The sequence below is a fragment of the Mastomys coucha genome, unplaced genomic scaffold, assembly GCF_008632895.1.
Source record: "Mastomys coucha isolate ucsf_1 unplaced genomic scaffold, UCSF_Mcou_1 pScaffold8, whole genome shotgun sequence".
Taxonomy (NCBI): domain Eukaryota; kingdom Metazoa; phylum Chordata; class Mammalia; order Rodentia; family Muridae; genus Mastomys; species Mastomys coucha.
The window spans coordinates 36,395,107-36,409,179 of NW_022196914.1; positions in this window are offsets into that span (position 1 = coordinate 36,395,107).

The window sequence follows — 14,073 nt, forward strand, 5'->3', positions numbered from 1 at the left end:
GTTCTGAAACCTACCAGTTGTTGTAAGGTTTTCCCGGCATCTCGGGTTTTTCGGCACCAGCTGTAGCCCGCAAGGTCGTCTCGCCAGCGGACACGAGGTTCCTTCTGCAGCAACGTTTATTGTCCTCATCCATAGTGAAAAAAGGGTCAAGCCAATAATCCGCACTGCTTATATACACCACAGTGCGGCGTGTCTTCCCACAGCGTGGTGTGTCTGCCCATGATTGGCTGTTCGCTCATTACCCTACGTAACGCCCCAGAATGGGCCGTGACTTTTCACTCTACGCACATGTGCAAACAGTTCTCTACGCACATGCGCAAACAGTTGTTTACTAGGAGTTGACAGCAGAAGTAGGTGCCATCTTGCCATGGCAAATGTCTCTCCAGCTTCACCGCTCCCTACAAAAAGTCCTGAGTTCAGATCCCAGCAACCACATGGTGGCTCACAACCACCAATAATGAGATCTGACTCCCTCTTCTGGTGTGTCTGAAGACAGCTACAGTGAATTATGCAGGAACAAGCAGGGCTAGAGTGAGCAGGGTGGCAGAGGTCCTGAGTTCAATTCCCAGCAGCCACACTTATGATGGGTCATGGCTGTCTGTACAGCTACAGTGTACTCATACACATAAAATAAATAAAATAAAATATAAAAAAAATCTGTCACTCAAATGTCTAACATGTTACTTTATAAAAATAAACATTATTAAAGATTAGATTTGATTTAGATAATACACCAGCAAACTTACATACAAACACTGAAAATTATTTATTGTGAAAAGTTTGAATAATTGTTTTATGAGTCTTTGAGTTGGTGTGGCCACCAGTTCAGACATAGACAATTCAAATACTAAGAACAGCAAAGGATGAGACCATGTAAGTATATTCTTAAAGGCTGGGCCTGTGCAAGTATCTTATAAAAGTCTGAGACCACACTATGAATGAGTTGAATTTAACTTGAAATTAGTTTACTATACCAACAATATTTTATTGATTGAAATGTGCTTGCTGTTTTATTTTGTTGATACTCAGCATGGGTTTGATGAATATAACTTTAATTCAGATTTTATAGGGAGGATATGTAGCTTTCTGTATCTATAATTTTCTGGTACTTTATTGAAAACAATCTTAATATAGTCTACTTTAAACAATAAATTATATACAAAATGATATATTAAGCCTATATCTACTAGCTGGCAACTTTTCCAAATCAATATTATTCATATTTTGTAAAACAAGTAGAAGTAATTTGTGTAGTTCTGAAGGAGTGGTAACTCAGCAGTAGTGAAGGCCAGACCCCAGGCCTAGTTGAGCTCACTATGGGTCTTTCAATTTGATTGTTGTGGTAGAACTTGTCCTTATCATGGGTTGGACTCTCCAGCTGTACGCCTCTCCAACACTAACATTTCTTTCTAAACTGCAGTTCTAATTGGAGGTCCACATTCACACAATGAAAAACAGGAAGTTTCCTCTCTGGTGCTAGCTGTGAAGATAAATGGCATCTATGTTATGACCAGATGGGAACACATCAATTATCAGAACAGAGTGTTCTTGTTATCATCAATAATGAGTAGCTCTTGTTTCATTAAAATGCATTTCTAGAGATTTCGTAGATTTATGATGCTATAGGACAGGAAAACCTCCCATGGATATCTATAAATCAAGGCATTAAAGTCTCTAAGTACTATTCAAAACAAAAAGACACAGACAGGATGAGGAATGGGAGGCCCTTCCCACTGATTAGATCTTTGCTGTATGAAGGACATTTAGCAAGGGATTTCATTTGTTGCTTCTAAAACCAGTCAGCTTGAATTTGTGCCTTGCCTTTATTGAGAAGCATCTTGTGACTCTGGTTTCTTGACAACTAAATGTGAGCTAACCTGTGCTAACCTTTGTGGATTCTGTTGTGTCTCATTTCCTGTCTTTTCTTCAGTTCTAGCAGGATTTTATTTGAAAGATCCAAAGGATATTTTTAGTTCTATGGATAAGAAAATCTCCAGCAAAGGTCAGATCTTTCACTGTTTTAATTAAATTGCAGCTGAGAAAGATTCTATCATGAGGGTGGCTTGCCAACTCACTCTTCTGTAATATATACAAGAGTACCACGAGTCCTCTTCATTGCCATGCCTGTGTAAGAGTGATGTGGGCAACCAGGACTGGAGTTTAATTTGAAATGAGACTTGATAATTACTTAGTTTTTCTTCAGAGATGCTAAAGGATATTTAATAATGTTTTACAGAAATGCTGTGCTCATAGTAATTTCTTTTTAGTGGTATAATAAATATTTCATTACTTTGCCTTCAGACATGAGTAGGTGGTTCCTCCCCAATAGGGTATTGTTAGTCACTAAATGCCTCTAACATAAACCCTTCCTGTGACTTTCAGAAATATGTTTCTATTGGAAAATATCCATAGCATTCTTCATGTATTTACTTCATCATCTATTCTCAGGAGGACAAACTTGTTAAAAGTCCAAAAGCAAATATTACACAAAATTCAGAAAAGATGTTTTATTTCAAGGAAGAAATCCTGTAGAGATTGCTTTTGCAGTATCAAGGCTGAGATGAGGGTCAGACACTAATGCTCTTAGACTAATACTTCTTCATTTATGCTACATTTATGTATGGCTGAACACATGGCAATAATCCAGGTGCACGGATGATCCAGCTTTACCTGCTTTATGTACTCAGCAGGTAGTCATGGGATTTTACTTTATATCAAATTGGCTTTCTTGGGTTTCAAATTAGTTACTAACATCTTTACTTAAAGTCATAGAAAACATTCTCAAAATTGCTTTTATAAGTAAAAGGAGTTTTTTTTTCTTTTTTTTTCTTTTTTTGGTTTTTCAAGACAGGGTTTCTCTGTATAGCCCTGGCTGTCCTGGAACTCACTCTGTAGAACAGGCTGGCCTTGAACTCATGAATCTGTCTCTGCCTCCCAAGTGCTGGGCTTAAAGGCATGTGCCACTACTGCCTGGCTTAAAAGGGGTTTCTTTTTCAGAACTTCTTATCATGGGTCTACATTTCATAAATTTATAGTAATATGCTGCCTATTATTTATCATCTAAGTATCTTTGTATCATTATCATCTATCTATCTATCTATCTATCTATCTATCTATCTATCTATCTATCTATCATCTGTTTATCTATCACCTAATCTATCACCCATCCATCCATCTATCTGTGCTGGGGTTGTAACTCTTGGCTCCATACATGAATTTATGTACTCTATGTACATAAGTACTCTATGAATTAGCCATACTCCCAAACCAGTAAGTGTGTCTTATTAAGACACAATTAGGACAAAAATTGTTCAAAAGGAGGAATAACAGCAAATTACATGAACAGAGAATGTTGGACTATGACAGGCAGTTTGTGCTCTTGGTTGAGCAAGGCTTACTCCAGAAACCCAGTAAAAAATTCTACAAGGGCCAGAAGAGTAAAGCTATGACTCCAGACATAGATGCAGACACCAGGAGCCCTCACTCCATTATCCTGTGCTATCTACCACATAGACAATGACCCCAGCTTCCAGCATTCTGGCTGGATACTACTCCCACAGTTACCTGGCCACAGCCAGGTATACCCCACCCCACAGTTACCTGGGAAGAGAAAGGTAGCACAGACCACTATAAAAGGGGTTGCTTGATTCCTCCTCTCTCTCTCTTAACCTCTCACTCTTACTCTTCTTGTCTTTACTCTCACCTTTTCCTCCCTCTCTCCCCTTCCCCCACTCTCCATGTGGCCATGGTTGGTCTCTACTTCTTCTCTTCTCTTCTCTTCTCTCTCTCTCTCTCTCTCTCTCTCTCTCTCTCTTTCCTTTGTTATAAATGCCTTAAGACCATGGACTGCCTCCTTTCATCTAGACTCTCCGTGCAAGCACAATGGTTAGGCCTTCTTCTAAAGAGCCGCTCCTAATCTCCTGCAGGAAAGTCTTCCAACTCCAACCCAGAGACTGAACCAAGGACTCCAGCCCCATGCTCATGTGGAAACTACCAGGCACCCCTTCTCTCCCCTCCCCCTTTCTCCCTTCGGCCCCAGGGCTGACTGAGCAGCTCCAGGGACCCCCAATTCATTCTCAGCTCTTCCACTATATCCCAGTGGCATCTGGGATGTCTGAGACTGAGAACCCATGGGGCTATTTCCTCTCCACCCCCCATCCCCCGCCCCCATGGACTGGGATACCATGGCTTCCCACAGCCAGATGCCCACCTGGCAGAGTGAAGAGTTCATGGGCAGCCTCCCACATATGACCAGCCAGAGTACTGGAGCTCTGTTGGGAAGTGGGTTACCCTCTCCCCACTTTTATTATGTCCCCAGTGCCCAACAATAGAATAGTGCCAGGTAATGTTTGTTAGTGATGTTTTTTGAGTGGGCTTATAAGTACACATATACCCAGACACATGCATATGCACATGCACACATGCATGCACGCACTTACAAAGGAATAAGAAAAAGGATGGGAGAAAGAGGGAGTTGAGATAGAAGGAATAGAAGGAGAAGACAAGGAAAGAATAGGGGTAGGACAAAGGGAATTAAAATATGGATATACTTGCCTTTGAGAATGATCCCAATGTCCCTACATTGCTTGTTCCATTTTCACACTCCCTTGTCTGATTGAGAGCTCTGTCTCCATGTACAAATTTTCCAGGAATCCTCAATCCTGAGTAGACTGTGAAAGGTGACCATTATCACAAATGACCATCTTCAGTGACAATCTTGTCCTTTGTGTAGCTGTTTTTGTCTAAAATCTGTTTCCCTTCTCTTTGTTCACCAAAACTTTTTTTTTCTCAATCCAACAGAATAGATTACCCTGAACTTTCTAAAATAATCTCTGAATCTTGATCTCCAACGGGATTACATTATCTGACTTCTGGTCTATTTCATTAATTATTATTTCTTCATCTTAACTTCTGTTTTATCCAATTTCCAATAACCTCAGTGCCTATCAAATGTCAATGATATTCATTGATCTGTTCAAGTCAACCTTTTCACTGACAGAGTTATTGACATACCTACTTAGGCTGTTACAAGCACTAAAATGTTAAACTGTCCAGGAATGAGTGAATCTTCTCTGTCTCAAGTGCAACCTTTCAAAATCACTCTGTATGTTTTTCTTTTAGACTGACTCAGAATGTGCTACTATTTTCAGCAGATCCCTCAGCTCTTCAGTTCTGTATTTAGTTTGTCTTCCCATTTGTCATAGCTTTACTCTGGATTCCAAATTTCACCACTTGGTTTCCTCAACAAATTGTTCTAATACCTGCCTCTCTGAACTGCAACCCCACATTCCACCCAATAAGCAGAATCATCTCTCTGTGATGAAATTCTCTCTATGTTGCCCACCTCACTGACACTCTGAATGTCTTCATATTCTCAACGTTTGGATAAAAATCCAAATTTTGTTACCTGATTAAATCCTCATCTGTTCAAAATTTTCAAAACTTTTTCAGTATCTTCTCTTGATTGACCAAGAATGACTCTTTCTTATAGTTCTTCTAATGAATCTTCTTCTAACCTAGGTATGCTGCTTCAGCTGATTGGAACAGTTTTGTATCCTTTTTTGCCTGGTGCATTATGTCTCACTTTGTCCTTAGGTTTCAGGTTTTCCTTCCTGTAATGTCTTTTAACTTCTCACCTTCCTTGACAGACTTTGGGGCACATGAAGACAGTGTTTTATCTATCTGGCTGGAAATGGAAAGCTGTCTTAGTTAAATTTGCATTGCTGTAATAGAATCATGTATATCACTAATTTACAAAGAAAATAAATGTTTGCTTTTCATGGCTGTGGAGGTTGGGAGATGTTTTAAGTCAGGTAATATTAAGCAAGGGTTGTTTTGCTACAGCATCATGGAAAAGAGGGTGAAGAGGCAAGTAAACTTGAGGAGAGAGAGGGAGAAACTATTTTTTTTAGTAACAATCTCAACTTCCCCCCATATAATGCATTAACATATTCAAGAATGACTACAGTTTGAAAGCCCCACTTCCCAGCACTGTTGTATTAGTGATGATTAGAGTATATAAATTATGATGAAAGATTGTTCTCAAATTATAAAACTCATCTCGTTGTCCTTCATTGTTCTTGTCTATACTTACTCTTCTATAAAATCTCATCAGAAGGTTTTTTACATAAATACTTCTACCAACTTCCTTATCACTGCCTCTGCCACTGCCACTGCCAGCCCCACCATCACCACTACCCATGACCTCAAGATCCCATTTAGGGTTCTATTCATAGCAATCTATAAGTTTTTCAGTCAGTCATGTTCCCCCCAATTTTTAAGCTACTTCCACATTTTCAGCTACTTGTTATAGTAATGAATGATTCACTTCTCAGTATGAGTTTCCTGTTTAATTTGTTTTATATTCTTGTAACATAACTCTACAGATGTATAATTTCCAAAGAAATAAATATATATCTCATAGTTCTAGATATGGGGAAACCTAAAATAAATGTGTCAGCATTTGGTGAGGACTTTCTTCCTTTATCACCTATGGTAGAGGAAGAAGGCAAGAAAGTATAAACTTGACAGTAAGAAGAGTGAGTGGGGACAGCAACAGAGGCTAGACTCATCTTCTCTTAAACATATATAAGGCACTTACCCCCAAAATAACAGTATTAACCTTTTTAAGAGGGTACAACCTTTATTACACTATTACACTTGGTAGTAACACTTGAGTTTTGTGAGGCATAGTTATAACACTGCATAGTTCCTCACTGAAAGTTTGTACATGGTTGAACATTTTATCAACAAGCTCCACAGCAGATTTGTCTCTGAATATCCTTAATCCATTGAATTACTGTTGTCCAATTAGTTGTCTATTAATTTAATCAAGTAGACAAACACATCTAGAATCAGATGCTGATTATGAAAGTTATTTTAACACTGTCCTTGAGTGTTTAATAAACTGCAAAGATGAACCTAAAACTTACCTGGAAAGACACTGCCCCTGATCAGAGTCTCATAATGCCTTCTGGGTGATGGAGAGTGTTGGCTTGGGCTCTGTCCACCCCTTTTCTTCTGTATGTACTTCCCCCTACTGCTAATGATTTGATTTTCAAAAATGACTGTTTCATCAGTTACCTCCATTTAGACCCATTTCACCCTCATTTCTTTTATTATTGGGTACTCTTTGTACATCACTTCTTTTTTTCAAATAATTATTTATTCACTTGACATGCTAGTCACTATTGCCCTCTCCTCCCCCATACATGGTCACTCCTCCACCTCCCTCTCCTTCTCCTCTCTTCTAACTGTGAATCACTTCTGAGTTTATTCTACTTACAATCATGTGAAGTTTTCCTTCTCCACTTAACATGAAAGAAATTGAGGTTAGCTTGTAATCAAGCAGATATTCTGTGGGCAAGCTGGACTTTGAGCTGTAATGTAAGTACTCATTTGACAGTTTCTGAAGGCCATGGAGACTTGCAATACATGTAGTTAAGTCCTCACCAAGTACTATCTGTGGTAATAAAAGAATTATTATGTTGGAAGAAATAGGACATTCTTTTCATTTTATGTTAATCCATCTTAATGTAGTTCAATAAAGACTCTGTAGGGTTATATTAAGCACAACTTGCAACCACAGTAAAATGATTGACAACAAATACCTAAGAGAAACAAATAAAATAGTATGAAGCTTTATCTGCTCAACACTAAAGATCAATGAGCTTAAGGAAAGTTGTAGCCCAGTAAACCAAGAATAGGCCAAGGCAAATATTTGGACAATTTCTACTTTGGGACAGTTTCTGGAACTAAAATTTCTACTTAGCCAGTCTGGGTTTTGGATCAGATGTATGCTTTCACAATTGATGTTGATGGAATACTTAAGGTATATGAATTTTGTATGAGGTAAAATGAAACATAAAATGTAGTACTTCTCAAAGGCATTCATATCTAGAGTTAATTAAATACTTGTGTTACTTGAATACACTATCCGTTCTTTCCACAATTTCTTTAAAGTAGATCGCATAGTCACTCATGGAGAAATAAAAACATAATTAAAAATAATAACAAAAATAAAAGCATAATAAAAACAGCTGATGCTAGGCTTCAATAAAATCATAAAAATTTGATAAACTTATTAGGGAGTATTAATGATTCAACTATGGTTATTTGCCTGAAATATTCAGATATGGAAAATAGGCATATTTCTATTTAAAGAGAAATGCATACATTAACAGAGTAAATTGGAGATCTGATAACTAGTATTTGGAAATTTAGTTGTGTCTATGGGTGAATTGATTTCTGTATGTCACTGTCTTCTGGCTGATGTCCTTTTATGATCTCTGTACCTGGAAATATCATACACACACACACACACACACACACACACACACACACACACACACACGGCATGTTACTTACTATATTAGTTACTTTTCTTTTTGAGACAGGGTTTCCTGTGTAGCCCTGGCTATCCTGGAACTCACTCTGTAGACCAGGCTGGCCTAGAAGTCAGAAATCTGCCTGCCTCTGCCTCCCAAGTGCTGGGATTAAAAGCATGAGCCACCACTGCCCAGCTTATTGGTTACTTTTCTATTGCTACAATAAGACAAGGAAACTTGTGGTAGAAAGGGGTTATTTTGAGCTTACAGTTTCAGAGTGTTACAGTTCGCAATTGCACAGTGGAGGTAGTGGCAATCAGATGGAACAGCAGCTGAGAACAGGAGGCAGAGAGAGCTAATTTAAAATTACAGGAGTCTTTTGAAATCTCAAAGCCCACTCCCAGTGACACATTTCCTCCAGCAGGACCATACCCCCTAACCCTCCGCAAACAGCCACCAATTTAGGACCAAGTATTTAAATGTCTGAGACTTTATGGAGGATTTCTGAATCAAACCACTTCACAATGTAAATATAGCCAAAGATAGTCTTGAACTCTCTCTTCTTCCTACCTGCCTAGTTCTGGGAGACAGGTGTGCACCACCTTACTAAAAGGGTCATTAAAAAAAAAAAAAAAGAAAGAAAACAAAGTTTGCTTGATGAAGAAAATCAGTACCTTTCTATCTCCCACTTTCTAATCTCTTCTGATGCTACAATCCTCATTTTAGAAACATTGATTATGTGTTCCAGTACAGCACTTGTAACCTGGATACTTGAGTAAAATCAGTGCAGAAAAGTCATATTCTTTAGCAAAAGTAATGATGAGATAATGATAACTAGGGAAAAGGACATGAAGATTTTGCAATTAACATCTCCTAAAATAGCACAAAGTCACAGGGCATCAATAACCTGATCCACAACCCTTTGAGCACCGAACATTATCATTGGGAGTTAAAGCACTATGGGCCAAAATATGTTGGTGGCTATTGTGAGTGATTGATAATATCTGTGAAATCAAATTGTGAAGCTGATACTAAATTATCCTAAAAGCCAACTATTTTGTTGAGAAAGGCAAAAGCTAACCTATACTGATAGACCAATTACAAAAATAAGATAAAGAAATGAGTTGGCTACATAAGGAAAGTAAAGAAGCTCCCACATTATGTAAGTCTGTTGATCTCTCACCATTATTGCTTTCTTTATAGATATGTATCTTTTTATGGAATCTCAATAAAATGGTAAAAGAATCATCCAGAAAATTGTTAGTAGACTTGTTTGACTTTGACTTAAGAAACATAAAAACCTAGGTTTTTAGGCTTCCTAAGACTGTAGAAGTTTGTGTCCTTTTTGGTACACTGATATACTGTTAACTACATTAACTACCCTAAAGGAAACAGGATTAGGGTGTGAAGAGCTCTTCTACTCTTCCTGCATTTGTTATATCTTGACTGCAACTGACTCAGTTTAGACAAAGAAGTAATTGTCACCTTTCCTTGGACACAAGGTCCCAACACCAGTCTCTCATTTTGCAAACTCCTTTGTACACTCTTACTCTAACCACAAAGTTTTGGCATTCCACAGCACAGGGTAGGGGAATTTCTAAGTCTTTTGCTGCCACACGTGAGCAAAGTGAATTCACCAAAGTAATGCATGCTCAGTAGAGCCTCCTCTACCCTCTTGTGAACTTTCAGCATAGAGGCTCCTCTAGGGGGCCCATCAGTACCTCTGACCTGCTTTACTGTATTTCTTTGCTATCTGATGAAAGCATGGTGGGGCCTGATAAGTCTGTTAACAGTCTCATGATTGACATAGGATGGACAAGAGAAATATCTAGAGATTTTGTTATGTATGTTTCCCTGAAACTGGAGCTGGAAGTTAATCTTAAGTAGGATTTAGAAATTTTAGTCCATCAGGTGCAGAAGGAGGCAAGTGCCATGGTAATAAATCGTTATTAATTCATCCTAGATGACAATGTTACCCTAGGATGGAGATCAGGGAGGCTATATACCTAGCAGCTTTCTCAGGCTTGATGCTACATTTTTTATCCAGACTAGCACATTAGACATCCTGACAGAATCATTTTTAAAGCAATGTAAATATTAGATTGGTGATGTGTAATTACTAGCCTGAATCTGAGACCTCAAACCCTCTATGCTCTCTTTAATAATAATGTGGGGGTACATGTTTATATGGAAGGGAAAACCTTGCATCATCCTAACCCCAAGCAAAGAACTGTAGGCAATGGACCACTGCTGGGAGAATTAGCCTTTCCCAAGGATGAGTCTTGTTATTGGTTGTCCAAGCCTTGAAGCCATATACTTACCACCAACAAAACAGACTCAGAAAGTTGTATTTGCATACATCTGTATACACACACACACACACACACACGTATAATAATCAAAGAAAAAGCTATAAACCTGAGAGGGTATGAGAAGGGTAGGCAGTAGGGTACCTGGGATGTACTGGAGGGAGGAAGGAAGAGAGGAAAGGGATATAATACTATTTCAAAGGAAACATATTAAAAATATATAGACAAGAAAAACACAAAAGACATTTTGTTTTTGGTATTGTTGATATTATTTACAAATGTACATTTAATTTTGTAGAGGAAAATAGATGACTGGTAAAACTAAAAATATAATGTGTAATCACTTTATATGAATGGTTGTGGGCAATTTATACTTTAACATGTACACTGTTTAGGTCCACTAAAATACTAGTTTTTTTTATTGATTCTTTGTGAGTTTCACATCATGCACCCCAGCCCAACTCATCTCCCTGTCACCTCATATTCACCCTTTGCCCTTACAACCAACCCTCAAAATAAAAAACACACAAGCAAAACACAAAGCATAGAAATAATCTCATTGTGGAAACAGTATTATGAGACAGTGTGTCCCACACTATATCTCTCTGTCCACACATCTTCACTTGCAAATGTTAATTGCAATGAGGCTGGTTAGAGACATCTCTGGCTTCTGTAACACTAACAATATTGGATCTTCATCAGGACCCAATGTTGTTGCCCTGTGTCATGGAGATCCTCCAGCTTTGGATCAGCAACACCAACCATAAGCAGATCATAGAGACTTTGGGGTGGGCCAACTAACTCAGAGCACTGGACCTGGGCCTTGTGTGGTAGCTTAGCTGGTGCACCAGCTCTCCCTTGTTTGAACCTTCATGGTGAGTTCTCTTGCACTGCTACAGCCAGTGTGTCCATCAGCAGGAGGCAAGGCCAGCACTCCTGCAGCTCCATTGTGTTGCCCAGTCCAAGTGTGGGTCCCACTATCCAAAGTGCTACAGCCTACTAGGGGTTGGGCCAACTGTCTCTCCTCTCATACCCTTGGGCTGGCTCACCAATGCCTTGGCCATCAGGGCCAGTTCTGCTGTGTTGCTCAAGCCAGGTACAGGGCTTGTTCTCCCAACTGCAGCTCTGGGGCCAGCTCTCCAGAGTATGGCAGCCAGTGATGGGCATGGCCAGTTCTGAATAGCCCCTGCCTGAACATGGTCCCAAGCGGCTGCCTTGACCAGGAGTATTCTCTAGCGGTAATATGAGCCACAGACTTCGGCACTGAACCCTGCCTCTGCATAATCACAAACTCAGGACCCAGACATGACCCTCAGAGGTGTCTCAGGTTAGGACATCACTATGGCCCCATGTGGTGAGGCATAACAAGTTACTCCTCCCCACCTTCTCTTCTGGTAGTCTGTAGAGTACCTTCCCACAACAAAGACACTAGAACATAGAGGTAAAGGCTTCATGTGGGTACCAGCTTGACTTCCCAATGTTTACTAAGTTGTGTGGGTGCTGTCCTCAGCTGTCAGTTTGTAGTGAGCAACCCATTGTCTTAGCAACAGCCTGAGTTGTTTGGGGATTTCTGTAGGAGCCATTTGGCCAACAAGTCAATTGAATATAACTGAGTCTCAGTACTGGAAGCCTTGTTTGGTAACAAGAGATGGCCAGGTGAGACTCTGGCTTCCCCATTATAAGATGACTTTATTAGGGTTGCCTTCACATGTTCTAGGAAGTTTCCACTGCACTAGGTTTCTATACCATTCCTCAAATGCCCCTTAATTTCAGCTGTCTTTTCCTGCTTTCCCTCCTTCATTTCCTCTCACCTTCCAAACCTGATCTTGCCATTCTTGCTGCCCACCTCCCATACTCTAGTCCACCCATAAAATCTATTTTACTTTGTCTTCCCATGAAGTCATTCCCTAGCCCCTTTATGCTTAACTTCACTGGACCTATGGATTCTATGTTGATCAGGATTCATTTAATGGCTAATACCCACATAGAAGTGAATACATAGAAGTTTATTGGTGTTTCTTAGTCTAGGTTATCTCAGTCAAGATGAATTTTTTGATCAAGTTCTATCCATTTGCTTGCAAATTTCATGGTGTCATTTTTTTAAAATAGCTGAAAAATATGCCATGTGTTAATGTGCTTTTCTGTTTTATCCTTTCTTCTGATGAGGGACACCAAAGTTATTTCCAGTTTCTGCTACTATGAATAGAGGCAGGAATAAACATTGTTGAGGTAGTATCCTTGTAGAAGGATGAGAGGATGAGGCATCCTTTGTGTAATTTCCCAAGAGTGGTATAAGGGGATCTTGAAGTAGATTGATTTCCAACTTTCTGAGGAACTGCACTATCAATTTCAATAGTGACTATGCAACTTTGAACTTCTCCCACTAACGTATATGTGTTCCCTTAGTCCACATCTTTCACATGTGTTTTTGATCTTAGCCATTCTGACATGTCTAAGATAGAATCTCAAAGTAATTTTGATCTGCATTTCTCTGATGGTTAAGGACGTCAAGCATTCCTTTAAGTAAATCTTGGCCATTTGCAATTATTTTATTGAAAATTCTGTTTAGACCTGTACTCAATTTTTAAGTTGAATTATTTACCTAGTTCCTTGAGATCTTTATATATTTTGGATAGTAATCCTATATCAAATGTGGAGTCAGTAAAAATCTTTTCACATTCCATAAACTGATGCTTTCTCAGAATTATGATGTCCTTTGCCTTATACAACCTTTTCAGTTTCATGAGGTCCAATTTTTTGATTGTTGATCTTAGGGTCTATGTTAACTACATTGTGTTTAGGAAGTCTTTTCCTGTGCCAATGAATTCAAGGGTCTTCCTCACTTTTTCTTCTATCAAATTCTATCAAATTGTGTCTGGTTTTATTTTGAGGTCTTTGATCCACTTGGAGTTGAGTTTTGGGCCAGAGTGATAAGTATGGATCTATTTTGCATTTTTCGCCATGCACACATCCAGTCTGACCAGATAAAGATTCTGTCATTTCCCAGTGTGTATTTCTGGCTTCTTTACAAATAATCAGATGTCCATAGGTATGTAGATTTATGTCTGGGGCTTCAGTTTGATTCCATTGATCAATGTGTCTGTTTTTATACCAGTGCTTTGCGATTTTTATTGTTATAGCTTGGTAGTACAACTTGAAATCAAGAATGGTGACATCTTTGGACATTCTATTATTGTTTAAGATTGTTTTACCTATCCTGGGCTTTCTTATTTTCCCATATGAAGTTGAGAATTGTACTTTCAATGTTTGTGAAGAATCATGTTGGAATTTTGATGGGGATTACATTGAGTATGTAGACTGGTTTTGGTAGAATGACCGTTTTCATTATATTGGTCCTACCTATCAATAAGCATGGGAGCTCTCAACCTTTTCCAATATCTTCTTCAAATTTTTTCTTCAGTGACTTGAAGAATTTA